At 39.6% G+C, this 26,699-nt stretch overlaps 1 protein-coding gene across 4 annotated transcripts in view; it reads left to right on the top strand.

Annotated features, from left to right (window-relative positions):
* Positions 1–26,699, top strand: part of JMJD1C (jumonji domain containing 1C) — a 204,624-nt gene that overhangs the window by 90,328 nt on the left and 87,597 nt on the right. The window lies entirely within an intron of this gene.

Genomic DNA, 26,699 nt, shown 5'->3' with positions numbered 1-26,699 from the left:
AGTGAACTGGCCTGAGTTAAACCCTATCCTGCTTTTTCACAGCCTGGCTCCCAGAGAATACTCTATACTGTCACCTCCCACCCCATGCTCATCTGACTTCTAGCTTTGTCTCTCAGGATTGCTGTCAGCCTGTTTCCAAATCCAGTGGACTCCCAGGCCTCATCCTTCTCGTTCTCTCTGCAATATTCGATACTTGGCTCCCCTTTCTGTTCTTCCTGAACACTTTTTCTTGGATTTCATGGTTCTCCATGTTCCTAATTCTTTTTTAAACACTTCTGAGTTTCTTTTGTTATATTAGTCAACAGGCATTTATGAAGGGTCACTATCCATGTCTGCCCCTAAGACTTTGTCCAAGGCCCTGCTCTATTTCTGTTATGCCTATTTTCATGAGGTTTGGAAATATCAATCCTCCCATTTGTGAGTTCTTTCTGGCGCCTTCATTTTGCAGAGGTGCCCTGACTGACTCTTCTTTCAAGCCCCTCCCCTATCTGTATGTTTGGGGGGGCGGGGTGAATGCCTTCATTCAGTGTTTGGTAGGTACCGCTTCAAGCTCTGGGGCTCATGCATTGTCCAGGGAGTGAATGAAGCCGAGCACATGGGCCATCTTCCTGTCTTGACACATCAGTGAACCAGTTGACTGCCACCTTATCCTCCTGTGTAGCCTTCCATTGATCATTCTCACCATTTGTCACCTTCAATCCTACTCACACGGAGAAAAATCACCCAACTGTCCCACCTGGGTCCCCTTTCAATTTATATTAACTCGCCTCCAAAGAGCACTTGCTGCTCCTTGGCTCTTCCTACTCTCTTTCCCCAGTCAGTTTACTTTCCCACCTTCCACAACACTGCTTCCAAGCACTCTCATTTTCCTTCAAATTTCCCACAGCTCTCTGTCCCCCTCTCGCTCTACCTCATGTTTTACAGAATAAATGGAGGCCATTCACTGAGCTCTCTATTCTCCCCTTTTCTCCTCTCCTATCACTCAGACACCTTTTGTTATTCTCTCCTTCATCCCTGTCTGATATGATGAAAGGATCTTACTCCTTACCTAGACTCACCTCTCTAACTTGTTCAGGTGACCCCATTTTATTCATCTTCTCTGAGAGGTTGCCCGCTTTGGCATCCCCACTTTTTCATTTAGTCTTGATCTCTCTGTGTCTGCTTGCTCATTTATTACTATTGCCTACAAACATGTCCATCATTTTCTTAAAAAGTCCTCACTTCATCCTTCCATCCCTGCAGACTGTTGTCCTATTTCTCTTAATCCTTAACTCCCCCAGAAGGCAGTACATGATAGGTATACTCTTCCCAATCCTTTAAGGCTTCTGACCTTATCATGCCTACTGAAGTTGCTAATCATCTCTTAGTGGCTCAATCCAGTGGCCTTTTCTCAGTCCTCATTCTCCTGGACCTCCCTGTGACCCTTACCACAGTTGATCTTTGTTTTCTCCTTGATTCTCTCTCTCTCTCTCCACTCTTTCCTCATCTCTCTGCGTCCTCTGTCGTCTGTGATAAATTCTCCTCCAGCTAACTGGAACCATCCTGCAGGACCCTCTTCTTATTCTTCTCAACTGCCTTACTCGGTGAGCTTATCAACCCCCATCTCTTTGCTGGTGAATCTCATATCTAACTTTCCTCCCCCAATCTCACAGGATTCTGGAATTGAATGTCCAGGAAGAATTTTAAACCTAGTATGCCCAAAACAGGGGTCCTCATCATTTTTCCTAAGCATCCCTTCCTAATTTCTCTAGTCCTGTAATGGGCACTGCCCTCCCCCCCCCTTCAGGCTTGGCATCCTAGGAGTCTCCTGGACTCCTCATTCTCTCTTACCCTGCATATTCAAGCTGTTGCCAAGTCCTGTTGTTCACCTCTAGACTGTCTCTCTTGCCACCACTACCCTGGTGCAGACTCTCATCCCCTCCTACCTGGACTGTTATACAGACACCAGAGCACTTCTCTTAAAGCACATGGTCAGTCATGGCACCTGCCCTCAGCCCTCAAGAAGCACTCGGTTGTCTCCAGAATAAAAAGAAAATTCCTACCCCTTGCTCTCTACCAACAAAATGTTCCATCTTTCATCTCTCGGAATTTTTCTGGACTCTACAGAGCCTCACTTTTGACTTCTTGGACTCCAACTAAAACCCTACTTTGACAGGAAACCTCCCTCAACTCCTCTTAATGTTAGTAGTTTCCTTTTGGTGATTCTATACTCTTCACCTTGTGCAAATGGCTTGCTTTCTACATATTTGTGTGCATGTAGCCTCCTGCATTGGATTGGAAACTCCCTGAGGGCAGTGCCAGCCCCCCAGCACGGGGTAGGTGCTTTGTAAATGCTTTTTTTGATTGATAGACTAGCATGAAAGAACTGTGCACTCCAGGGTTTGGTTTCTGTTCAGCCAGCACACCTGAAGGGAGAATGTCCACTTCAAGCACCAAAGTTGTCCCTTTGAAGAAAAAAGAGAGTTCATTGGGCAGAGATGGAAGATTGAAAGCTAGGATGTGCTTCAATTGGCAGATGCTTCATTTTTTTCCTCTGAATTCAAATTAGCAATAAAATAAATTTGGCAAAAAAACTTCTTTAAGAGAAGTGATTTCCATTTCTTTCCAGTTCTACAATGCTATGGCTCTTTTCACCCTCATCTCTTGATTTTTTTAGGATATATGGGTGCCATTTTCTGAATTGTAGAAGAGAGCTGGTATTTCACAATTATTGTATTAATCCTTTACTTTCTTTTATACATACTCAAATGACCTAAATGGAATACGATATTTTGTTTTTAATAACATCATTATTACACCATTTTGATTGTGAAACAGCACATTTTTTAAAAGAATTACAAACTTCAGTGCCTGAGTTTGTTTTAGAGGGTGTGACGTTTAAACCTTCTTGTACTTCTCACATTCAAACAAATAGAAACCCAATCAGAATAGTGACACTGTTTTTGAGGTATTTTTTTCTATTTTCCTTAATAGATATAGAAACCATAAGCTGGTTATTTGGGGACATATTTGATTTTTACTTTATATGCCTTTTTCCCTGAAGTTTAATGAATTTCTTACTATGGTTTATTTTCTTTCCAAGGGCTAATTAAACAGTCTTAGGCAAGCAGGAAGATTACATCTAAGTACTATTACTTGTAATTTTAATAATAATAATAAGTTTTGAGTATTTGGTAGTTCCCTCAACTGCAATGTAATATCGTTATTGATTTATGATTTAATAATGATGAATTCTTATTGAAGTCTGCTAGTTTTTTAAAAAAGCATAGTACTGCTCCAGAAAAAATAAGACTTCCCTCCCCCTCCCAAACAAGATATTAAGAACAAACATTCTCTGTCCCTAGTACCTTGGCCTTTTGCCTTAATTTGCCCAGAGCCTGACCCTCCCTCATTTTTATCTAACTATAGCCCTTTATCTTATTCCCATTTACAGTGCCCTTTTATGTGTATTTGATTGCCTTGTCTTCCTAGCTTGTGTTTGTTATTCCCAAACACCCAGCAAGAATGCCCGAGGCTTAATAAATGCTGCTTTTTTCTGTCAGTCTCTTTCCTATATCTTTGTATAGCTAGCTAGCTATCTCCCAGCCTCCCTCTTTAATTCAGATTGCAAAGGAAAGTGAGTAGAGGTCCAATCAGGAGGTCAGAGAGCACTGTCAGGAAAGCCCAGGAAACCCCAAGAAAGTATCTGCAGGAGAGACTGGTCTGCTGGGTCAGGGAGTGTGGGAGCATTAAGCCAGAGCCTCCTCCAAACTCTTCTCTACTTTAATTTAGCTGACATTATAATAGAGAACTTCAGGGCTGCTAGGTGGCGCCGTGGATAAAGCACACCGGCCTTGGAGTCAGGAGTACCTGGGTTCAAATCTGGTCTCAGACACTTAATAATAACCTAGCCGTGTGGCCTTGGGCAGGCTACTTAACCCCATTTGCCTTGCAAAAACCTAAAATAAATAAATAAACAAACAAACAAATAAAATAGATGAATGAATGAGTGAATAAATAAATAAATAAGAGAACTTCTGGATAGTTATTTATTAAGGATTTTGGTCCCTCAGGTAGAAACCTTCATTTAAATACGTGTGTGTCTGTGTGATAGAGGTAGACACATAGACAGAGACAAAGACAAGAGAGAAAATGTGTGTTTTTTGAGAAAAGAGAATGATCTGAAAAGCATTGTGATCTATTTTTGGAACATGACCATGACCCAGCATTACAGAAGTATATAAAAATGTATGAAAACTAAAAGATAAAGTTCATTTTATCTAGTTTCCTTTCTACAGATGACAAAATTCAAACTCAGGAAGCTTACATGATTTACCCAATAATCATCACAGTTAATTGTAGAGATGGGAATAGATACCTAATTTCTAGTCCATTGTGCTATTAATCTGTGTTTTTCTATCAAATCTACTGTATAAAATGGTGGTCTGTATCATAAAATGGAGATAAGCTATTGATAGAGGAAAAGTAACATTCAGTCAATAAGAGCATGACTTTCCGTTTTATTGATTTCTGTAGTCTTCAATTTACCCATACCTCTTTATAAAGCATGAAAGTAGTATATCAATAAACAGATCCTAATTAGATAAAATAAACCCACATCCAGATAGTAAGTTTCTCCTCCTTGCCCCCCCCAGCCAAACCAAACAACAACCTTTTACAATTTAAATGTCAGTGCTTTTTGTATAATCTGTGATTTTGAAGCATCTGTTCCCATTCATAAACCTGTAAACCGGTGCTGTTAGCATGTATGTAGTGTTGTCCTTTGAATTTGATGGAGGTCCTAAGGACAGTGGTGCTGTGACTTCTGAAGAACCTGGAGAGAGGGCATCCCCTCCTCATGGAGCCCCCAAGGCCATGGCAGCACGGAGCCTCCGTCATTCTGGTGGCTTCCCAGTTAGCCTAGTCATTAGGAAAGCAACTTGATCTCCCTGGGCCATGGCATCCCTTATAAAATGAAGCATCTTTACTAGAGTATCAAGTGTTCTTCCTGCTGAAATGCTCTTCTCCACCACCCATTGCTTGCATGCTTTACCCCAGTTCAGAAAGTTAACCCGTTGCTGGTTCCTCTCCTTAATAGACTTTACTGTTCATCTACACAGTCCTTCCTGTTCTTTCTCATTTAGAACATGCTATCTTCCATCTAGCGTCCAGAACATAGTGTCCACTCCCACTCACTTTTTTTTTTTGCAAGGCAATGGGGTTAAGTGGCCTGCCCTAGGCCACACAGCTAGGTCATTATTAAGTGTCTGAGGATAGATTTGAACTCAGGTGCTCCTGACTCCAGGGCTGGTGCTCTATCCACTGTGCCACTAGCTGTCCCACTTTTGCTGCAGTCCTTCATTTCAAGATGCCATGCTGATTCCCCCCCCTCCATTATCTTGTATTTCCTTTATATAAACCTACTGATAGACTTTGGGTTTCATTTTTGGTTTTTGTGATTACCCTTTGTCCACAGTGACTGTCATAGAATAAGTACTTGATATGTGATGGTGTTTTGATTGATTAGTTCATTAGATCTGGCTTTGAATCCTACTCTTTCAAACATTGGTTGAAAGTCTGTCTTAGCCTTTGAAATAGGCCATTCTGGAAGAGAAAATAAGGCATGTGCTTGAAAATGGTTCCCTATTGTTTCTTGGTTAAAATCCAAAGTGATCAGTTTTGGTATTTGAAACCTTTCCTAATCTAACTCCTGCTTATCTTTGTTTATTTCCTATTCCTCTCCTTCATCCAATGTCCATTCTAGCCCAGTTACTTGGCTTCCTGTTCCTCACATGTGAAATTATATTTTCTGCCTTCTCTTAACACAATCCTAGCATTTAGTTCTTTCTCATTCATATAAGCCTTTCCTTATTTCCTATTTTGTTAGTGCTCTCTCTGCCTTGTAATTATTCTGCACTTGGTTTGTTTTTGAGCCTCGTTTTGTGCATGCTTGTCCCCTTCTGCCAGTAGGAGAGCATAATATGCCCCTTTAAAGCAAGAATACCAGCAAACTAGTGCAGTGTTGGAAATACTGGCTTATTAAGTTCTTGTGAACTGAATTCACAGAATGGTAAAGGATGCTATAGAGTGAGGGCCCAGGAGGACGGATCCTGAAGAGACATTTAATGGCAAATGTTGGAGGTCGGGTTTGAGCTCAGAAGGCTGCTCACTGCCACAAATGTGACTGCTCACCCCTTTCACCTGAACTATGTGGATGCCTTGGTTTTCTTCTTCTTTCCCCTCCCACATCCACCCACTCATCCCTAAAATGCTGATCTGGTCTTGGACCTCTCTTCCTCCCCCCATAGCTCCAGGGTTCATTATAAGAGTCCTCAGTCTTCCTGTGCCTGCTCCCCTCTGCTGCCCTCCAGTACAGTGGCAGCAGCCCAGGCCTGCCAGCCCTCCTCCAGAATGCTCTTTCTTCTCTCTCACTCTCTGTTCCCTCAGGTTCAACTCATGCCCTGTCTCATCTAAGTGTCTTCCCAACATTCTGCCAAGATCAGCTTGTCGCCAGTGGCCTGCTGCTTTCTCAGCTATCAGCTCCTCCAAAAATAAGGGCTTGGGTTCGTGCCTTTATTTCCCCTATAACTTAACATAGTACCTGTTCTTAGGAACTGCTTAAAAAATATTTGTTGGCATAACTTTTTCCCTCATGGAAAAATACAGAAAGCCTACACATTTACAAAGTGAGGTTCAATAATGAGTACTTATTTATTATTTGTAATTTTATGATAATAAAATAAACTATTAATAAGCTGAGAAAAACTCCTTGGAAGATTTGTATTTTTGTTGGGGCAGCTAGGTGGCACTGTGGACAGAGCACTGACTTTGGATTCAAGAGGACACACAGCCTCAGACACAATATCCACTAGCTAGGTGACCTTGGGCAAGTCACTTAACCCTGATTGCCTTGCATCCAGGGCCATCTCCAGTCATCCTTATTCATAGCTGGTCACTAGACCCAGATGGCACTGGAGTAGAAAGTGAGACTGATGACTTAGCACAGCCCTCCTCACTCAAAGCCAGTTCAGGTACTTGTCATAGTGTCTGTCACCTCCCTGGCGTTGTGGTCTTCTTCAAGAATGAAGGACAAACATCATAATTTTGTTGAAACAGATTAGATTGCATTGCATATAGAATGAAATTACTTATCAATTTTTAAACAGGATTGTGCGTGAAAGTGCATGCATAAAAGAGATGGAGAATTTATTAAGGACTTCCTATATGCCAAGCATTGTGCTAAGCACTGGGGATGTATTGAGAGAACAATTTCATCCACTTTGCCTCCCTGCCCTTTTAATATCCAAAGAAAAGTAGGCCTCAGGGGGATGGTAGCTTCATCCTCAAAGCCATCAAGAATAGCCATGCTCCATCTTCTCTGATCTAGTGTCCTGGAGGTGTTTTCTTCATTGTCACACAGACTGTCACTATATGTGGTTTGGAGAGTGCAGTGGCAAGTGTTGAGTTCTTTCAGCCACCTTGTCATCCTGCTGAAGCTGTCATATTGCAGGTCCCAGGGGTGTCCCTTGGGGGCCGTATGGCAGCCGCCTGTTTCTTGCCCTGCTTCCTGCAAGGTATTGGCTCCACTTAAGGTCTCTAGAAATAGGGACTCAAATGAATATATGGTTAGCTATGCAACTACTCTCACCCTAAAGAAGTTAAAGTTGATATCAATACACATTCACTAAGGTTTCATGTGAAAAACAAAGTCAGCGATATATCCGTACCCAAGTCTATGTGCTTCAAATACACAGAGTTGAAGTTGGTTTGTGCTGTGGTTTGTATTCAGAAGAGAATATCCAGCACCATATTGTAGGTCTGTTTTGTTGATCAATACTTTTGATGCAGATGAAGAATGAGTCCTGCATGCTAAGGGGAATGGAGGCTGCGTCTATTAGACCTTGTGGAGTCAGCTTCTAGGGCATTCCGGTCCTGTGCTTTTTGTCAGAACAGTCTGCAGAGGTGATTTGAGGGCACTGAGCCATTTCAGTTACTTGGCTTTTGCTTGTTATCAGTATGCAGGATAGCATAGAATTCCAGTACCTTTTTTCCTTTATTGTAAGGTAGGATTCCAAATTTTAAATATAAAAAATCATTTGTCTGATAAATTTTAGATGAGAAATAATTCAGACATAAGACATGTCCTTGCCAAGTTAAACTACTCTACAGCAGAAGTGACCCCATTCTAACCCATCTTCTCCAGCAGATCGCCCTGTTCATCCTAGTCCTCTAAATCTTCAGACATTTAAGTAGCTATGGCAGGTCACTTAACCTCTGTCTGCTTTGTTTCATTGCCCTGTAAATTGGGAGTCAAAGGAGCACTTCCCCCAAAGGTTGTGAAGATCAAATGAAATAATAAGTGCTTTGTATACCTTCCAGTGCCATTTAAAAGACCAGGCAGCCAGGTACCACAATGGAGAGAATTTTGGACAGATAGGAAGACCTGTGTTCAAATTCAGCCTCAGATAATTATACTCTATTACAACTAATTAAGTTTAAAAAAATAGTTGTATCACTAGAAGACATTATTGAGATTTTATAAAATATTTCTTTTTCTCCTGTTACTACTTGAATTATTTCTCCATTCTTCAAATTATACCTAGGAGGAAAATTGATCATTCTTGCCTTGATCTTAATTTTCTCTCTGTCATGTTTCCATCTACCATTCTCTCCACCTACATCTCTTATCTCAGTTTCTTCCTGTAATTATTTTAATATTATTGTATACTTCTTTGAATATATACTCTCCTTTAATCTTGAATCCTTTATTTCCTTATTCTTTCTCTGCTCCCACCTTCCATGACCATAAGCTTAGGTTACGTCCATTATCTACTTTTTTTCTGTTCATGCCAAATTGTTCCTGAATATTATGCAATTATACTAATGGAGTTCACAATAAATTTGTTTTCTCATTTCTCCTGGGCTATCAGGACTGCCCAGTAATCATTTATTCTTCACTGTTTAACTCTTGATAATCTAACTCTGTTGTAATAATTATAAACCTCTTGTTTTCTTTTTCTTTTCTTTTTTCTTTAACACTTTAATTTATTTTATTTTTTAAACCTCTTACTTGCTTAAACTCCATGTGCCATCACCTCCATTCTACACCTTAGGAGATTTATGAGTTCTTTTTTTTCCCCCAGCCCTATGCACCTGTACTGTGTCTTACTTTGCTGCATTTTCTGGACAAGAGGTTAGGTAACATTTTTCTCTGCCAAAGTCGATTACTAATTTTTTTTTGCCTTGATGCCATCTCCTGTTGATGATTCCAGCAATTTCTTTGCCATCCATTGCCCCCCCCTCCTTTTTTTTCTTATCTCTTGTTTCAGAAATTCAAGATTGCTTTGTTTCAGTTAGGTGCCATATATTTTTTCTTACTGGTGCTCTCCTAGCTTTTTTATCATTTTGATTGACCCCATGGAACAAAACTACAAAGTATAATTCTGTAAGAAAGAATTGCAAAAGAAAAGAAATTAAATGAAAAATAACTTGAGGAGAGTAAGTAGAAAACTTAACTACTGAGGGAATTGGGAGAGTATAGGAAAGTAACAGTGGTAAGAAACCGAAGTCTACAGGCATATAATTACCTAGCTATGTGGCCTTGGGCAAGTCTCTTAACTACATTTACCTTGCAAAGAAACCAAAAAAAAAACCAAAACGCATCTATAGGCATGAGTGACCTCTTGGGCAAAGACCCTAAGGAGAAAGGTGGACTATTAGAGTACAAGAAATAGGGAACAATAGTGGGGAGTGTTTTCAAATCAGACTTAAATAGCTGGAGCAAAATTGTGTGGGGGGATGGTTATATTCTAGCACTGGAACCATTGAGAGCCATCACCGTCTCTTGAACCAGGAGAGTCCAGATTTGTGTGCCTGTAATTTTGGCAGCTTTGTGGAGGATTGATGAGAGCAACAGTTCACCAAGTAGGATCACAGTTAAAGTGGTTGATGTGAGTGGAGAGATGGCCAGTCCAAGACTTGGGAACTGACTTGATGAGGAGGATGAGGGCTAGAGGAAGGGTGCTCTCCCAAAGAGCTAGAGATCTTAGGAAGTCTTTTGGATGTGAGGAAGGTGCTGGGTTTGCTTTTGGACATGTTTTGTTTGAAAGAGAGGTCTGAGAATCAGCATCCTGGAGATACTGGCTGAACATGCAAAAACTGAGCAGAAACAGCCAGTGGCAAGGGGCCCTAACCCCATCTCCCTTGGCTTCTCAGGTCCTAGGTAAAAGAGGAGATGCTTTTATCATACCCTGCTGGGTACACCCCACCCAGGGCTTGAGTGAACTCAGATATAGACAAATGCAACTATAGATAGAAATAGAGAAATCCTACTGCATTGTCATCTTTTTTATCATCTACCTAATCCTATGAGATCAGTTAAACAAGTAGTGTAACTCATTTTTTTTCTCAATTAAGGCAGAAGTCTTTCTAATCTATGGGACTAACCCCAGTGGGTTATCATCTCATTAAACCCTCCTAATAACCCTGTGAAGTACATGCTTTTGCTGTATCCATTTTACAGAGGAAGAAAACAAGCAACAGGATCACTGCTCCTTGGGTTCCCCATTGGGGTTTTCTTGACAAAGATACTGGAGTGGTTGGTCATTTCCTTCACCAGTTCATTTTACAGCTGAGTAAATTGAGGCCAACAGGGTCAAGGAGGAGTCTTCCCCCGACTCCAGGTCCAGCACTCTGGATACTCTGGCCCTACCTAGACCCCAGGCAGTTGACTTAGAAAGTTTAATTCCCTAGCTTAAGGTTCCTAGCTAATGCCTGAACCCAAAGTCTCTGACTGAATCAGTCCTGTGGGGGTTGCCTCCCTCTGTACCCTGCACCCCACTGTTTGCATCCTCCTTGAGGGCTTATTTTGGTTTCCAGAAAAGCATCAATAAATATCTTCACATATTTGTGTACAATTGATTTTGTTCGGATAACAGTGTATTATATGACCTTGGATATGGTGAAATCTTATGTTTTAAACTATTTTAGGAACATAGGGTCACAATAAATAAAATTATATAGCCTGTTTTTTGAGCTACTTGAATGAAAATCAAAATGTATCTTTAGATGTTAGGTGTTAGTGTACAGAATGATGAGCTTAGCAGTGGACTTCTTTGCCAGTCATTTATTTATTGAACTCAAAGTTAGAACCTTAAAAAAGGTGGAGGGTGGTTAGTAATTGGGACTTGACAAAGAAATCACTTTGATATGGTCTTAGAGATTTTATAAAGGTTGTATGTGAATATAAGTAATTGCTATCTATGATCTTGCCCCATGTAATTGAATTCTATTCAGATTCCTTCTTGCTATCTCCATCCCATGAATTCAGTGGTTTTCTTTGCACACCTTTGGCAGCTAGGTGGCGCAGTGGATACTTAGGTGCTGGGTGACCCTGGGCAAGTCACTCAACCACTATTTACCTCAGTTTCCTCACCTGTAAAGTAGAGAAAACAATGCCTCCTTGCATTGTTCTGAGGATCAGATGAAAAGATTTTTGTGACGCCTTCAGTTCTATGGCTAGTAAGACTTAGAGCAGAAACTAAGTACTGTGTAAATGTTAGCTGTCATCAATATCATTGGTAAAAAATGCTCACACCACCTGGTACTCTCATCAGTTTCATTTTCTGAAAATTTTTACATTTTATTTTACATTGCTATGTTTTTCTAGATATAGGCTTTATGTTAGTATAAATATTTTATATGATATAGCCATTTCTGTAGCTGGACTTTTTGCGACTAGGTGGCGCAGTGGATAGAGCACTGGCCTTGGAGTCAGGAGTACCTGAGTTCAAATCCAGCCTCAGACACTTAATAATGACCTAGCTGTGTGGCCTTGGGCAAGCCACTTAACCCCAGTGCCTTGAAAAATCTAAAAAGTAAAATAAAAAATAACTACTTCTACATAGGCTGTTTTTTTTTTAAAAAAAACAAAATACTGCAATGCCTTTCTTATCCTAAAATGCATATCCATCTAAACAGCATTGTACAACAAACATGGTCATCCCAGCTACAAGGATCTTCTGCTTAAAAGAACTGTAATAAAAGTAATGTGATTTTCAGAGGGTTTATTTGGAATTTTTTTCCTGATGATGATAGTATCTAATACATGTTTTTAAATGATTTTTTAGAAGTTTTAGATTTGCTGTGACTCATTTTCAGAAATTAATATGCCATGCCATGAATATTTTGTAGCGTAATGGTCTTTGAAGTAGAAAATTGGGTTTACCCTTTCAACTTATTTTCTTATTTATGTTCTAAGAAAAATGAAGGAGACAGAAGTTCTACTGTTTTAGAAATCAGTGATAGCACAATGTAGCTGATCAATTTACGTTTCTCCTTGAATTACATAAACATATTTTCTATGCCTGATATAAGAGAATGACTTAATATTTAAATAACCAAGTACAAAATTATGCAAATATTTGAACAGCTAGCAGAACTATGTAAGTCCTGCAGATGTGGTAGGTAGATAGACCCTTGGCCAAGTAAGCTCTGGGGCTAGAAAGAAAGAATCCCTCCCCTAAAGGAGATGGAGCCCTGAGGGGCTGCCCACATTGAAGCTTCTCTTTTCTTGCAAGTCACTGGAGTAGTAGACTGGACAGTTTTGAGTGTGTGAGAGTTGTGGGATAGAGGAACTTACTCAGACCAGAAGGAGGCTGGGGGGTCCAGGAACCTCTTTGCAAGCTGGGTTTTCTTGGAAGTTGAGGGATATGAATTAGAGGACAAAAGCTGAAATATAAAATGTAGAAATAACAATCTTATAGAAGGCAAAGAACACATTGGAATGGGATAGTATTGAGAAATAACAAGATGAGATCAAATGCTATGCAACACTTTAAAAAAAAGTTGGATTAAGACTAGACCTGGGGGCCAAGAAGACCTGGTTCATGTTGTACCTCTGATCCAGTCTTTTTTGTGAGTTGGGCTCATGGAAGTGGCTCAGTCTCTCTTAGCTCTAGGAAACTCTCCAAGATAATCAGTTCTTGGCTGACCTCTTTTTGGTAACTTAAATTTTCCCTGACATCACATGCTTTGAGAAAGCATAGTTGCCATAATGTCATAAGAAAAAGATATTTGCACAGTTGGTATAGGAGAGATTGTAAGGAGAAGGTCTAGTAAGCTGTATCTAATAGAAGCTTAGGTGATAAAGGTAGAGCTTTTTGAACTAGAAAGACTAGATTGCTTTAGAGACTAGAAAAATTAACCTTCATGATAAGTTTAAATGGAATTTGAGAGTTGAAAGAGATCTGATAAATCATTTCAAAGATTTTCATTTGAATTTTGGGTGTGATTAATTAGATTTAAGGAGGCAACTGGATGACTCAATTGATAGAGCACTGGGCCTGGAGTCCAAAAGACCTGAGCCAATCCTGCCTCAGACACTTATTAGCTCTTTGACCCTGGGTGAGTGACTTAACCTCTGCCTTAATCCACTAGAGAAGGGAATGACAAACCATTCCACTATCTTTGCCAAAAAAATTTCATGAACATTACAGGCTCACAGGGTCATGTAGAGTCAAGGAAGACTCAACAATAACAGCAAAAATTAGATTAAAATCTGTAAGTAGCATCTATGCTATTAGGTTGAAATTGTTCTACTTGTTTAGTTTTTCTTGTTCATATACAAAATTATTTTATTTTTAATACTAAAAAAATGAAATTATCTTATTTATAAATGGAAGCTATTAAGTATGACTTGCAAGATTTTGACTGCTTCCACTAAAGTCTGGATTTTACATTAATGGCCTAATTTTTTTCTGAGTGTTTTCTAGCCTCAGTAAAAGGATTATAAGAACACTATATTGTTTATGAAGTTGTATATTCATTTGGATTTATGTTTAGGTTGGCATTAAAATCACAATAATCCCAAATTGGATTTATTACCTGAAGTTTCTAGTACTATTCAGATTATCAATGAGTTATCTAGATTATGAAGTAATAATTCTGAGACTTGTTTACAAAGTTTCTGCTTGATTTATCTAATTTAGCTGTACTTAAGAGCAATGGTATAAAATTAAGATAAAATACTATTTTGAAAATATTTTTGGAGTGCAAAAACACTTGTATGAGACATGAAAAATAACAAAATGATATTTTAAGGATAATTATTAGTCAAATATTTTTCTTTGTTTTTGAAAATCTTGATTTAATACTTCATGCTTGGGGCGACTAGGTGGCGTAGTGGATAAAGCACCGGCCTTGGAGTCAGGAGTACCTGGGTTCAAATCCGGTCTCAGACACTTAATAATTACCTAGCTGTGTGGCCTTGGGCAAGCCACTTGACCCTGTTTGCCTTGCAAAAAAACCTAAAGAAAAATAATAATTCATGCTATTGTGATTTAAATATTAGATTATAAGTTCTCCTTTTTTGATACTTGGCTTTAGTGGTTAGGATGGAAAAATGATACCTTAAAGATAAGTAGATACAAATGGAAGAAATGCATTACTAGAAGCACTTAATGAATCCTTACTCACCTATACCAAGAATGTGATGGGTTTTTTGAAATTTCTGTTTTCTCTGGTAGTAATTATGTGAGTTAATTATTGTTACAAACTAATTGAAAAGTCATAGCATCATGTTACATTTTTCTGTTTTTAAAAATTGGATTGAAAATCCCCTGAAACGCTTTATTTGGAAGTTTGAAAGATTTTTGAACTGGTTATAAAACTTTCCAGAGCTAACAAACATGCAGATGGGAGTCATCAAGTCAGTAAGTAAGTTTTAGTTGAGTGTTATTACATGGTAGACACTGTGTTTCCTGAGGTTTTATTTATGACACATCATTTTTAACATCCTTAAGAGGAGAGTTTATTGTTAGTTAAGCTTGCAAGGTCAGAAAGTTGAGAGTGAATGAAGATCATCACTGAGAAAAAAGCCATTAGATTTTGCAGTTAAGAGATTACTGGTTAAAATTGTAAAATTCAAAATGCAATTTTATAAAAGGGATTATTTATGCCAAATGTTGGAGATAGAAAAGCAGCAATATTATCACTGCCCCTCCAGTTGGTCACATTCTAATGGGAAAAACAATATATGACTAATTGTTACATAGAGAATACAAGTGTTGAGAAGGGATAGGAATGAGCAGTCGGAAAAGGCTTCCTATAGAATGTGGAATTTGAGTTTGTCTCAAGGATCTCAAGAGAGCAGGAAGGGAAACCATTCCAGCCTTGAGATCAGCTACTAAAAAGATCTGGGATCTGGGGTTCTGTAGAGGGAATGTCATCTGGAAGAAAGCCTCAAGGCTCCAGTGTATATGAAATATAATATATAGTATAGACTCAGTATGGCATATGGAGGGAGTCAAATAGAAAAAAAGACTATCAAAGAGGGGATCAAATTCTAAAGGCCCTTTAGATGCCAGAGTATTGTAAGTTTAATCCTAGAAGTATTGGGAAGTCACTGGATTTTATTGAATAAGAGTCAGTGTCATGTGAGATCTTTTACTTCTGGAAAATCATATTGGCAGCTGAATAAAATGTGATTTGGAGTAGTTAGAAGTTTACTGTGATAATCTGGTCATGAGGCAGTGAGGATCCTGGACCAGCGGAAAGGTTGTGTAGGTAGAAGAGATGGACTGTGAAAGGAGAACTAAGAGAATTTGGCATCAGATATTGGACATGTGCTGTGACCAAGATTCCAGGATAACATTTAGGTTCTAGGAAGATTGAGGATTAAGACAAGGCCCCTATATTTAGCCATTTAGAGATCATTGGTACAGTTTTCAATTGAATGGTGAATTTGGAAGCCAGATTATAAAGAGTTTAGGATTGAGAAGAAATGGTGTAGAGGCTTCTGGTGAAGACAACTTTCTCAAGGAGTTTTAGCTAAAAAGGAGAGACTAATGGTTGGGTTAAAGAAGGATTTGGGGGGGGGGGTTATGAGGTGTTTGGAACATGGGTTTGTAGGTATCTGGGCAAGAACTATTGGATGGGGAGAGACTGAAAATTAGAGAGTTGCTGTGATAGTGGAGGCAATATGTTCTAAAATTCTCTAGGGGATATGATTGAAGATGCACATAGAGGATTTTGCTTTGCTTAAGACAGAATGTCCTACTAGAAGTAGTGAAGTTGAAGAGAGTGAGAGAAGATACCTAAGGATGTGGGATAGAAGTAGGAAGAGAGAAAAGAGAGCTCTCTTAGAATTCCCTGAGAGCTCTCCTAGAATTCCCTTAATTTTTTCAGTGAATCCGAATAGCCAGTGGGGGTGAAGGGGGAGCCTGAGAAGTTTGAAGAATGAAAAGATTTTGAATGACAACTTTTGAACAAAATAGCTTTCAAAGTGTGTGGGCCAGAGTGACTGGAGGTACCCGGATAGACTTGAGTTCAACTGAATTTAATTTCCTGGTACTAGTGGAATGCACTTGGAGAGGACTAGCATGGTCATTAGAATAAAAAAAGGATTCCTGTGGCTACTCCTTTAAGGGGAACCTCTTGAAATGGGACCATTTCCTCAAATCCTCCTCTCTCATTCTCTTCCTTCTCCTGTATTTGCTAAACTGAGTGAAGGGGGGATGGGAAGCTAACTGCAGTGTCATAGAACCCATTGGGGAGACAGTTTTTTTTGCCTTGTTATTGCTCAGCAATTTTACAAAGCACCTAAAACTAGTCTTTCTTGGCCACTTTTCTCTTAACTTTTTCTCCCTTTAATACTTACTGAACATCCATTTGATCTTGCCAAGGGAATTTCATGGATAAAAAAAAGTAGTCCTGGGGTCACAGAGAGCTGGCTCCTCCTGAACAATAACAATATTGAGAATAATAATTATTTTATAGAACAATTTATTGTTTGAAGGCTTGCCTGAGCTCTGTTCCTCTCAGCATTTCTGAGGCTGAGGTTCTGAGATGGTAGCACTATTCACCCTACTGGTAAGCATCTGAGTTGGAATTTAAAACTCATTCTCTTGATATCTAATCCAGGACATTATCTGTGATTTTGCTCTGTCCATTTTTGAAACCTGGTTGCTATCACTCTTGCTCTAGGAAGTTTGGAAACTCCTGCCCTAGGACCAAACTGCCCTTGGTTCCTGGGACTTTCCTAGGTCTTAGGATCCCCAGACTTCCTTATCCTCTTTTAACCTCAGGGATTTCTAGACCTCCTACCTTTTTAGCTTTTGCCAGAGTTACCTTAATCAAATCAGTGTCATCACTGACCAAGAGGAAGAGTCAGCTGATAAAAGAGTTATTGATTCACTTACTTTCCCAGTGACTTGTCTGGCAGAAACAGTCCTGGCCCCTGATCCTCTGAGTAGTTTGAGGCAGAGCAGAGCCCTGCATGATGTCCTCTTGGAGCCTTCCAGAAGGCCTGAAGCCTGACTGTACGGTCTCCAGAAAGTCTTCATCCTGCAAAATCTCATACCTCTGATTGAGGAGGGTGCCTTGCTTGTCCAGCTCACCCTCTCCTGCTCAGTTTGTTTCCCTGGACTTCCTAGTACCCTCACCCTGGCTGCCTTTCTCTCCCTATCCCCAGCATTCTTTTATTGGATTGTGAGTTCCTTGAGGTCAGAGCTGACCTCTTTTCTTTGTCAGAGGAGGCGCTTATCAAGAAAGGTTGGTTGACTTAAACTTGGAAGGAGAAGGGCTTGTCACCACCAAGTTGGACAACATCCTTCCAACTCTCTAATTGCATTCTTTCAGATTGAGTTAGGGCAGTGTTCAGGAAGATATCAGGGCCTGATGCCAGCTTCCTCTGCAGCCTCCTGAGATGAAAGGTACTCAGTCCAGAGAGGACAGTTAGGTGACGAAATGGAGAGATTTCTGGGCCTGGAGACAGGAAGACCTCAGGTCACCTGCAGCCTCATCCACTAGCTGGGGAACCCTGGACTCATTCAGCCTATTTGCCTGCTTGCATAGCTGTTGTGGGGCAGGGTTTGCTAAGAGAGGTCCTAGTGGAGAGCTCCCCCTCCCCCCAAAAAAAGAGACATCCACTAGAGAAGGAAATGGCCAATCACTCCATTTGATCTTTGCCAAGGGAATTTCATGGGGAAAAAGAATAGTCCTTGGGGTCACAAAGAGCTAGCTTCTCCTGAACAATAACAGCTCATCTAGATCTAGCATCCATACTTCAATAGATATTGGGGACAAAAGACCAGACTGACCTTCTTTACCAAAATGAAGGTCAGTTACCTTTTAATATTGTAGTCTGTTCCATTCATCTGAAAAGATTTGTTATTTATTGGAGACAAAGATAAGTCAAACAAGGAATGAATCACTTGTAAATGAAATAAATATTTTATATGTAATAGTTGTTGGAAGAGAAATGTCATCTGGTCTAATCTTTCCTCAGTGCAAAGGTCTCCAGTCAATCAACAAGAATTTGTTTGTGTCTTTTATTATGTGTGCCAAGCACCGTTTTAATCCTGGAGACACAAAGCAAGGTAAAAACAAACAAAAACCCCAGTGTCTTTTCTTCCAGGAGCTTCCATGCAAACAGCCCAACATGTTCCTCTTTCATTTTCGAGGAGAATCAGTGACATCATGGGGTGATGTTGCCACTTGCCTGTGAATTGAATTTAAGTGAGACAGAATTGAGCAAAGCTGCCAGTCTTTCTTCCAGAGTCATCAAAATCCAGTGACAAGACAAAAGTCAGGGACAGCATCCAGAATGCTGTGGATAGTCTTGTGTCTGACCAAGCTCTAAGAGCTCCATAGCCCCTGTTTTAGCCACCGTCATGACTGTTAGAATAACTTGTTGTCCACTGCCTATTCTGCATATGCTTGGGGTAGGCATACTTGTCAGTGAGTTTGGGGATGTCAGGGTGGTTTTACTGGAGTGTGAGGTGGGCAAATCACCCCTGAAAAGAACTTAGCAAGTCCTCACAACAGAGGTACTAGGCCTTCCTGGTCACTCCATATACCCCCCAAATGGGCTAGATAGATGCTAGACATGTTTACATAGAAACAGAGTAGATGAAGGTAGTATTGAACATAAAAGAGGTGACTTTGAAACTAGGAACCATGAGAGGTCTCCTATAGAAAGGAGGATTGGAGCTGAGTCTGGAAGGAGCCAGGGGAAACTAGGAGGAGGGAAAGCAGAAGCAAGGCAAACCAATTAAGTATTTATTAATTGTTATTTGCCAGATAGCCTAAGAAACCCTAGCCAAAGCTTTTCAGACATAAAGGACAGATGAGTGTTCTGTATGGGGAGCTCCAGGGGGGCGGCTAGGTGGTGCAGTGGATGAAGCACCGGCCCTGGAGTCAGGAGGACCTGGGTTCAAATCCGGTCTCAGACACTTAATAATGACCTAGCTGTGTGGCCTTGGGCAAGCCACTTTGCCTTGCAAAAAAACCTTAAAAAAAAAAGAGGAGCTCCAGGGGGGCCAGGTTTAGCAGATCCTAAAGCACACTGAAGCATAAAGGGTCAGATTATAAAGCTTTAAATTCCAGAGAATTTTATATTTATTTCTGGATATTATATAGAGCCACTGAAGCTCATTGAACAGGGGAGACTTAAAAACTTGAAAAAAATCACTTTGGCAGTGAAATGGAAGGTAGAGTAGAATGGGAGAGACCTGATGCAGGAAAACCATTTAGATGCTTGTTGGAATATATAGCTTAGGCTGGAAGTGATGAAGGTCTATTGGTGGAAAGAAGGGTAAAGGTATTCATGAAATGTTGTGAAGGTCAAAGTGACAGGAGATTGGAGAGAAGGGTAAATGACCATGAGGACTCCAGGTTGGCATTGGCACTGGGTGACTGGGTGGTGGGGTGCCTACAACAGTTAGAAGGAAGTTCTGGGGAGGAAAATTTGGAGAGAAAGATCATTCATTTTTTCTCATGTTCGAATTGGAGAAACTGAACTAGATAGCACAACTTAGAATCTAGGGCTGCATCAAAAATTTGTGGATCATGTGCATGTGAGATGACAATTCAACTCCTGGGTACTGATGAAATCAGTAGGTGATAGGAATAAAGAGTGAAAAGAGAAGGGGACCCTGTATAAAACCTTAAGGAACACTCACTATTATTAGCTTCCTTGTGACGGGTAACAGTCATTTAGTAAATGAGTAGAAATCCAAGATTCATGGTCTGTCCCTAAGAGATAGAGTCATCTTGCCCTTGTTCAAATTGTCCCAATAACGGAGAACTTAGACAGTGAAATGAGGACTTCACTGTTGGAGACAACACAATAGTGAAGATGGAATAGGTCCCTGCCAACCCACCCTAAAAAAGAGGGGTCCGATAGAGCATACCCAAAAGAATATCCCAGGAGTATAGACTTTAAGCCTGCACAGACTTAAGAAGTCATTAAAACACACACACACACACACACACACACACACACACACACACACGCAGGATTCAAATTTTGTTCCTTCTCGCTTCAGGACACGTACCATGATGGTAGTCAGAAACTTCATAAAACCCCATGAAATAACATCAGTCAAGGGAACTTCATGATGCCATTACTCAGCATGCTGTCCTGTCACCCAATCCACATTTCATGGGGTACAGCTCTCTTCCACAGCACTGACTCTGTCTGCAACTGTCTCTCCCTTCCCCTTCTCATCCCTTCCTCAGCTTCCCTCACTGCCACCACACAAAGTGGCGGACTCTGATTCTGCCTCACCGTGCTGCAGAGGGAAAGGGGAGAACAGTTGCAGTAGCTCAACACGAAGTGTCCCAGAAACCCAGAGAGGCTCAGACCTCACTACATTGATTGCCGAGGAATCAACGAGATTTTTGGTACATTAGAACACACACCAAACTTAAAAAATACAATGGAGAATCTCTCCAAAATAGTAAAAAAGCTCTAAAAGAGAGAAGGACATAGTCGGGACAAAAAAAAAATAAAAAGTGAGAAAAATTGGCCAGAAGAAAAGTTGAAATGCAGTTTTGTTTTTTTTTTCACATTATTTTTCACATAAGAAAAATCTGCCTTCTCTCCTTTCCATCTCTACCGCTTCCCCATATTGGAAAAGAAAGAAAGCAAAACCCTTTGTAACAAATGTCTATAGTTAAACAAAACAAATTATCCATCTGCCTCACCCACATAGGTTTCCTTCTACATGTACAGTAGGTGGCATATTGAATCACGAATCTTCTGCAGTTTTGTAACATGCTGATCTTCATTCTATCTGTTGTTCTTGTCTGATTTGTTCTCCTGCTTCTGTTCACTGAATCAGTTCATACAAGTCATCTTTGCTTTCTTTGAAACTTTCCCCTTCTTCATCCCTCATAGCCCAATTTCATGGTCACTTCTTAATTTTCAGTTCCTTCCCACCATAAAAACCACAACCATAAATAAAGGGGACACCCTGGAAGTCACTCAAAGGAAGGAAAGCTTCATTAATCTCCTCCTATGGGCCAGACACTGCTAAGCATTTTATAAACAGGATTTCCTTTGCAATAATGCTATGAGGTAGATGCTCTGATGATCCCCATTTTACAGTTGAAGAAACTGAGGCACACAGGTTCAGGACACTTGCCTCAGGGTCACACAACTATAGTGTCTGGGACTGGATTTGAACTCTTCCTTAACTCCAGGCCATTCTGCTGCCTCCTTGAGTGATTTGTGAAGAGGAAAGAAACAGTTTATTCAACCTGTAAACGTTCCAAATTGAGAAAGGCAATAACAAGAATAAGTATACTTAACAAGAAAAGATGAAGAAATGAAATTCAGTATTCTCGTGTCCACAGACTAATGTTTAAAAAATAGAAATTAAAATAAGGAGCAGAAAGACCATAGAAGAAGAAATCATCAATGGACAAAAATATCCTTAAGGACTAAAGATTTCCTGGAAAACTTAAAGAATGTGGATGAAGGCCAGAGGAAGGGTTGAATGACCATTTCTTGAGTTAAATCTGTACTCCTTTGTCTGAGAATGAGGGGGAGGGTATAATAAGCAGAGAAGAACTAGAGTTTTATCACTCTCCAACAAGAAAAGAATTAAGAAAGTAGATTCATGCCTTTGAACTCTCAAGAATAATCAGGGCCTGAGAAAATAAGAGAAAACCTGCAGAGGGGAAGGATCTGAGGTGGAAAGAATAAAAGTTAAGTCTTGCCTCTGACAGAGAAATGTATCATCCTTTGTTTCATCTGGGGAGACCTTGTACTTTAAGAAACCACCATTCTATAGCAAAGGGTTCTACCTCCAAAAATATGGAGTTGAAACTCTATAGCTGCAATGTCCTAGGAGTGGTATAGCAGAGATTTTAAATGTGACACTCCACAATTCTTCCCTTTTGGGAGACTATACTAAAGATTGAAAAAGGAAGAAAGTGACCAGTGTAGCCATAGAAAAGTTCTTGGGAAAGCAAAATATATTATTTAAATACAGCGTTTGAGTAGAATAAGAGGGTTGATAGCAAATAATGTGCTTAGCTGGGCAAGGAAAGCAAGGGGGCCTAAAATGGGCATAACATTAAAAAAAATTAACATTTTAAAACAATTCGGGGTAAAGTAGCGATGGATAGGGAAAAGTTTATGGAAATCAATTAACATCAAAGTGCATCATGAGCAGAACTAATTATGGCAACAGGGTGCTGAAGAAATGATAAAGGAAAGAAACAAAGGAAAACCAAGTGAATCATAACCTTATGTCTAAAATGGATTAAACAATTCACTAAAACTAGTTAGGAGAATGATAGATGATATACAAAAAGAAATCCACCAGTTTGCTACATTAAAAAGACTTAATTTAGACTAAAGAGATGAACTTTCTGAAGTGCTATTTACTGGTGTCAGTGTAGAATCACTGACCTTTTTCATTTCTCTAGTACTGGCTTTGTGATTTACAAAACCAAAATCATCTTGCTTTCAGTATTTAGAAACCAACCGTGCTTGTTTAATGACGATCTGTGTCCAACACATCTGTATACAATAGGATCCCTCTGGCATTACTCTTACTAACATTCCTTCTCTCAGCCGGTTATCTGGCACTAATTCAAGGGGAATTTTTAATTTTTGCTGCTTGTTAGAAAGAGGGTGGGGGGAAGATGATAACTTGTGAATTGGACTTTAACTGTACTTTTATACCCAAGACCTCTTAGAAGGCTTTTATTGGTATCATACTGGGGTATTTACTCAATTATTTGAAAATGGGACTAACTGGAGATGGCAAAGTCTCCTTTGTAGTTATGGCAAAGCTATAGGTCTATGGTTTCATATTGGCGCTGCCTTAGACTTACTATGTAATTAGACCCACTGGGGTGGCTAGGTTGGCACAGAGGTTAGAGCATCAGCCTTGGAGTTAAGAGGATAGGAGTTCTAATCAAACCTCAGTCATGTGACACTAGCCATATGACCTTGGACAAGTCACTTATCCCTGATTGCCTCACATCCAAGTTCATCTCTGGTCCTGATTCCTATCTGGCCAATGGATCCAGATGACTGGAGAAAAAAGTGAGGCTGGTGACTTAGCTTAGCACCCCCCCCCCACCTCAGATCCAGTCCACGTGCTTGTCATGGCATCACCTCCCAGATGTCACGGTCCTCTTTAAGAATGAAGGACAAACAACATCAAGCAGAGCCCCTTAATATGCGTTACCAAAAAATAAAATATCTTCCCCAGCTTGGATTTGTATTTTTTAACTGGATTTCTTACTCCTGATGTTTTTTATCTCTACAGAAGATTTCTTTTTAAGAAAGTACATTTCAGTGTAAAGTTAGATGGAAAAACATTTGAAATTCCTTTTTCTGTCAGTTTGTCCAGTGACAACCATTCTCAATAACTTTTTCTGTGCAGTATGGCCCAGGGTCCACCCCTTTCCCTGGAGCTGGACTTAGTGAATGAGGTCTTGGTTTCACCCCAAGGCAATGCAGTGGGGCAAGAAACAAGTGATTTTTCTGAACTCAGGCATCTGTACCATATTTATTTCTTACTCTAACAGTGATGACTCCCCCTAACTCTCCATTCTCCTTGGTAGTAAAAGTACCACTTGGAACTTCAAATTCCTTTCTAGCAGGCTAAACTTTTTTTCTGCATCAGTTAATATTCCTCCAACTTCTATAAGAATAAAGAGTTTTCTTTTTAATAAAAGGGGTGGTTGTGATTAGGGATTAAATTAAAATTAATGTATAAAAATGAAAAATGAGATGATAGAATAAAACTGTATTGGACAATTTCAGAAATTTAGAATTTGGAATTCTGTTATCTAATCAAGCAAAAAAAAAGTAATGTCAGAGGAGAGAGATAAGCTCCTTTTTGCTTAAAGGTATCTTAGACCTCAAAGCAGTAGCCATTAGAAATGAATATATACCAAATGGCATAGGACTTAAATTCATAAATTAACTTTACAAAAAGATATAAATGTTAATGATTGATTGTAAGAGAATAGCCAACAATTGTAAAAGACACTTAATAAGGCAGAGTCTACCTAGGAGATATTTGGACCTCACCACCAATAACAATCTCAGCACTCATTACTTGTGCCCCTTGTGCCCCCAACTAAATAGGAGGGATGCTCCATCTCGAGAAATACCAAATACCAAATGATGCAATGTGTAAGGACATTAGAGGAACAATTTCTATCTTTTCTTGTACCTGACTTTGTGAGAATCGGGTTACCTCGAATCCTGGATGCATTCTATATTGTCAGGACCTTTCCAGCTTTCCCATTCAATTTAACTGAGTTGTTCTATGTGTGAAGCAGTGTACTTCCAAATAGGTTTCTTTCCTAGACTAAGAAATGGAGAGTAGGATGGAGTGTTTATAAGTAAAGTATATAAGTACTTTGTTATTTCAGTTCTTCAAAAGTTATAATAGAATGAAAATTCTGCCTGGTGAATTCAGGGCAGAGACTGTCTCACATTAGTGCTTTTGTGTCCAGTCCCTACCACAGTAGCCAGTGAGATTCACATAATTGATCATGGGCACCTGAATAAATTTTGTTAAGTGTTTAAAAAAGCAAGCCCATTTGTACACAGTTATTACAAAGTTAATAGACTATCACATCTATAATTAAAATATATTTTTGAATTATAAAATCACTTAATGGCATCTTTTTTTTAATGTCCTACAATTTGTCTTTATTTCAAACACCAGTCACCAAATATTTAAAATACTCTAAATTTGAGAACACTTAGTAATCTAGCTACTCTAGTAACCTTAATATTTTCATGCCACCTATGGATAGTAAATAGTAATTTGGCATAGTGGTCACTGTCACTTAGAATGTATTAAATTGTAAGGTAAATGGAGATTTTTTTTGAACATATAGTCAATTATTTTTATTCATAGTAGTCATATTATGTAGTCACCATAACCACTGAATTAGCAAATAGTGAACCATTGCTTTTAGTAGAAATACAAGGTTCTTTCCAAGCCTCTGTTCATGTAAACATGTTTTATATGTGTTTCTGTTTTAAGACACCTTATTTCATATATGTGTGTGTGTGTGTGTGTGTGTGTGTGTGTGTGTGTAAATTTCTTACAAAATTATATGCATATTTCCTTCTTTTGTTCCCGAGATATACAGTATTGTTTCATTACTATTGAAGACTTGACGCTTTAACTTGTAGGTGAATGGAGGCTTCTGGAGCACTTCTCAACTATTGAGGGGGGGTAGTTACAAATAAATTTTTAGCCAGTGGGTGAACTCATAGCTCTAGAATCTTAAAAAATAAAATAAAATGAGGATCAATTGTGTGATACTTCATTTGCAGAAACAGTAAATCCTTTAGTAAGGATATATTTAAGGATAAGGTAAAGACTGGCTGTCTCTATTGTTACTGTATCTCCATATCCTCTCTGACTTCCATCCTTTTCATTCAATTAAAACTGCTCTCTGAGGGTACCAAATCTAAAAGTCTTGTCTCAGTCTTTATCCTTCTTGACATCTCTGTATCTTCTCCTTGAGTGTCTTCTTTATAGGTTTTAGAGACACCACTCTCTTCTGGTTCTCCTGTTATCTTATTCCTCCTCCTCAGTATCCTTTGCTGTCTCTTGATCCATGTGGTGCTCACTAGCCTAGGTGACCCCTGGGGCTCCAAGTCCTCTTTTCTTCTTCCTCTATTCTGTTTCATCTGGAGATCTTCTCAGCTTGCCTGGATTCAGTTATCTTCTGTATTGATGATGATTCTCAAATTTCCTTACCCAGTCTTAATTTTTCTGCTGATCTGCAGTATCACATCTCTAGTGGTCTATTGCACATCTTGAACTGGAAGTCACAAAGCCTCTTAAATTCAGTGTTTCCAAAAGTGAATTATTTTTCCCCAAAAACTCTGTCTCTTTCTAGTTTTCCTATTCCTGTCCATCCTCCCAATCACCAGGAATTTCCAGCTAAGTGGCATTGGCTCATCCCCCTTCTATCCAGTGTGTTGCCAAGTCCTGTCATTTCACTTTCATAGTAACTCTTGCATCCCACCTTGGTACAGGCTCTAATCACTTCATACCTGGGATAAGCCTTCTTTTTTCATCCCTCCCTGCATCAGTTCATCTTCCAGTCAGCTGGCAGAGTAGTGAATTCCCCTCCAGGACCACAGATCTTCCTTTTGGCTTTCAGAGCTCTTCCTTCCCTGGCCCCTTACACGTAACCTCTGTCTCTGGGTAGATTTTTCCCTAGACTCCTCTTCCTGGGCTGCTCTCCCTCATCTGGTTTCTGACTTCCTTCAGATTCCACCATCCCGATCCCTCTTCATTCTAGTGCCTGTCTTCTCTCGATTATTGCTCATTTATCCTTTTTGTAACTTTTTTATACATCAGAGTTCTCATGTTGTCTCCCTTAGGCGAGTGTGAGCTTGTTTAGAGTTCAGTACTTACTTAGACGTATTTACTGAC

The sequence above is a fragment of the Macrotis lagotis genome, chromosome 4, assembly GCF_037893015.1.
Source record: "Macrotis lagotis isolate mMagLag1 chromosome 4, bilby.v1.9.chrom.fasta, whole genome shotgun sequence".
In the NCBI taxonomy this organism is placed as follows: domain Eukaryota; kingdom Metazoa; phylum Chordata; class Mammalia; order Peramelemorphia; family Peramelidae; genus Macrotis; species Macrotis lagotis.
Note: the sequence above shows the minus strand (reverse complement) of the source record. Positions and strands in the feature narration are given on the sequence as shown.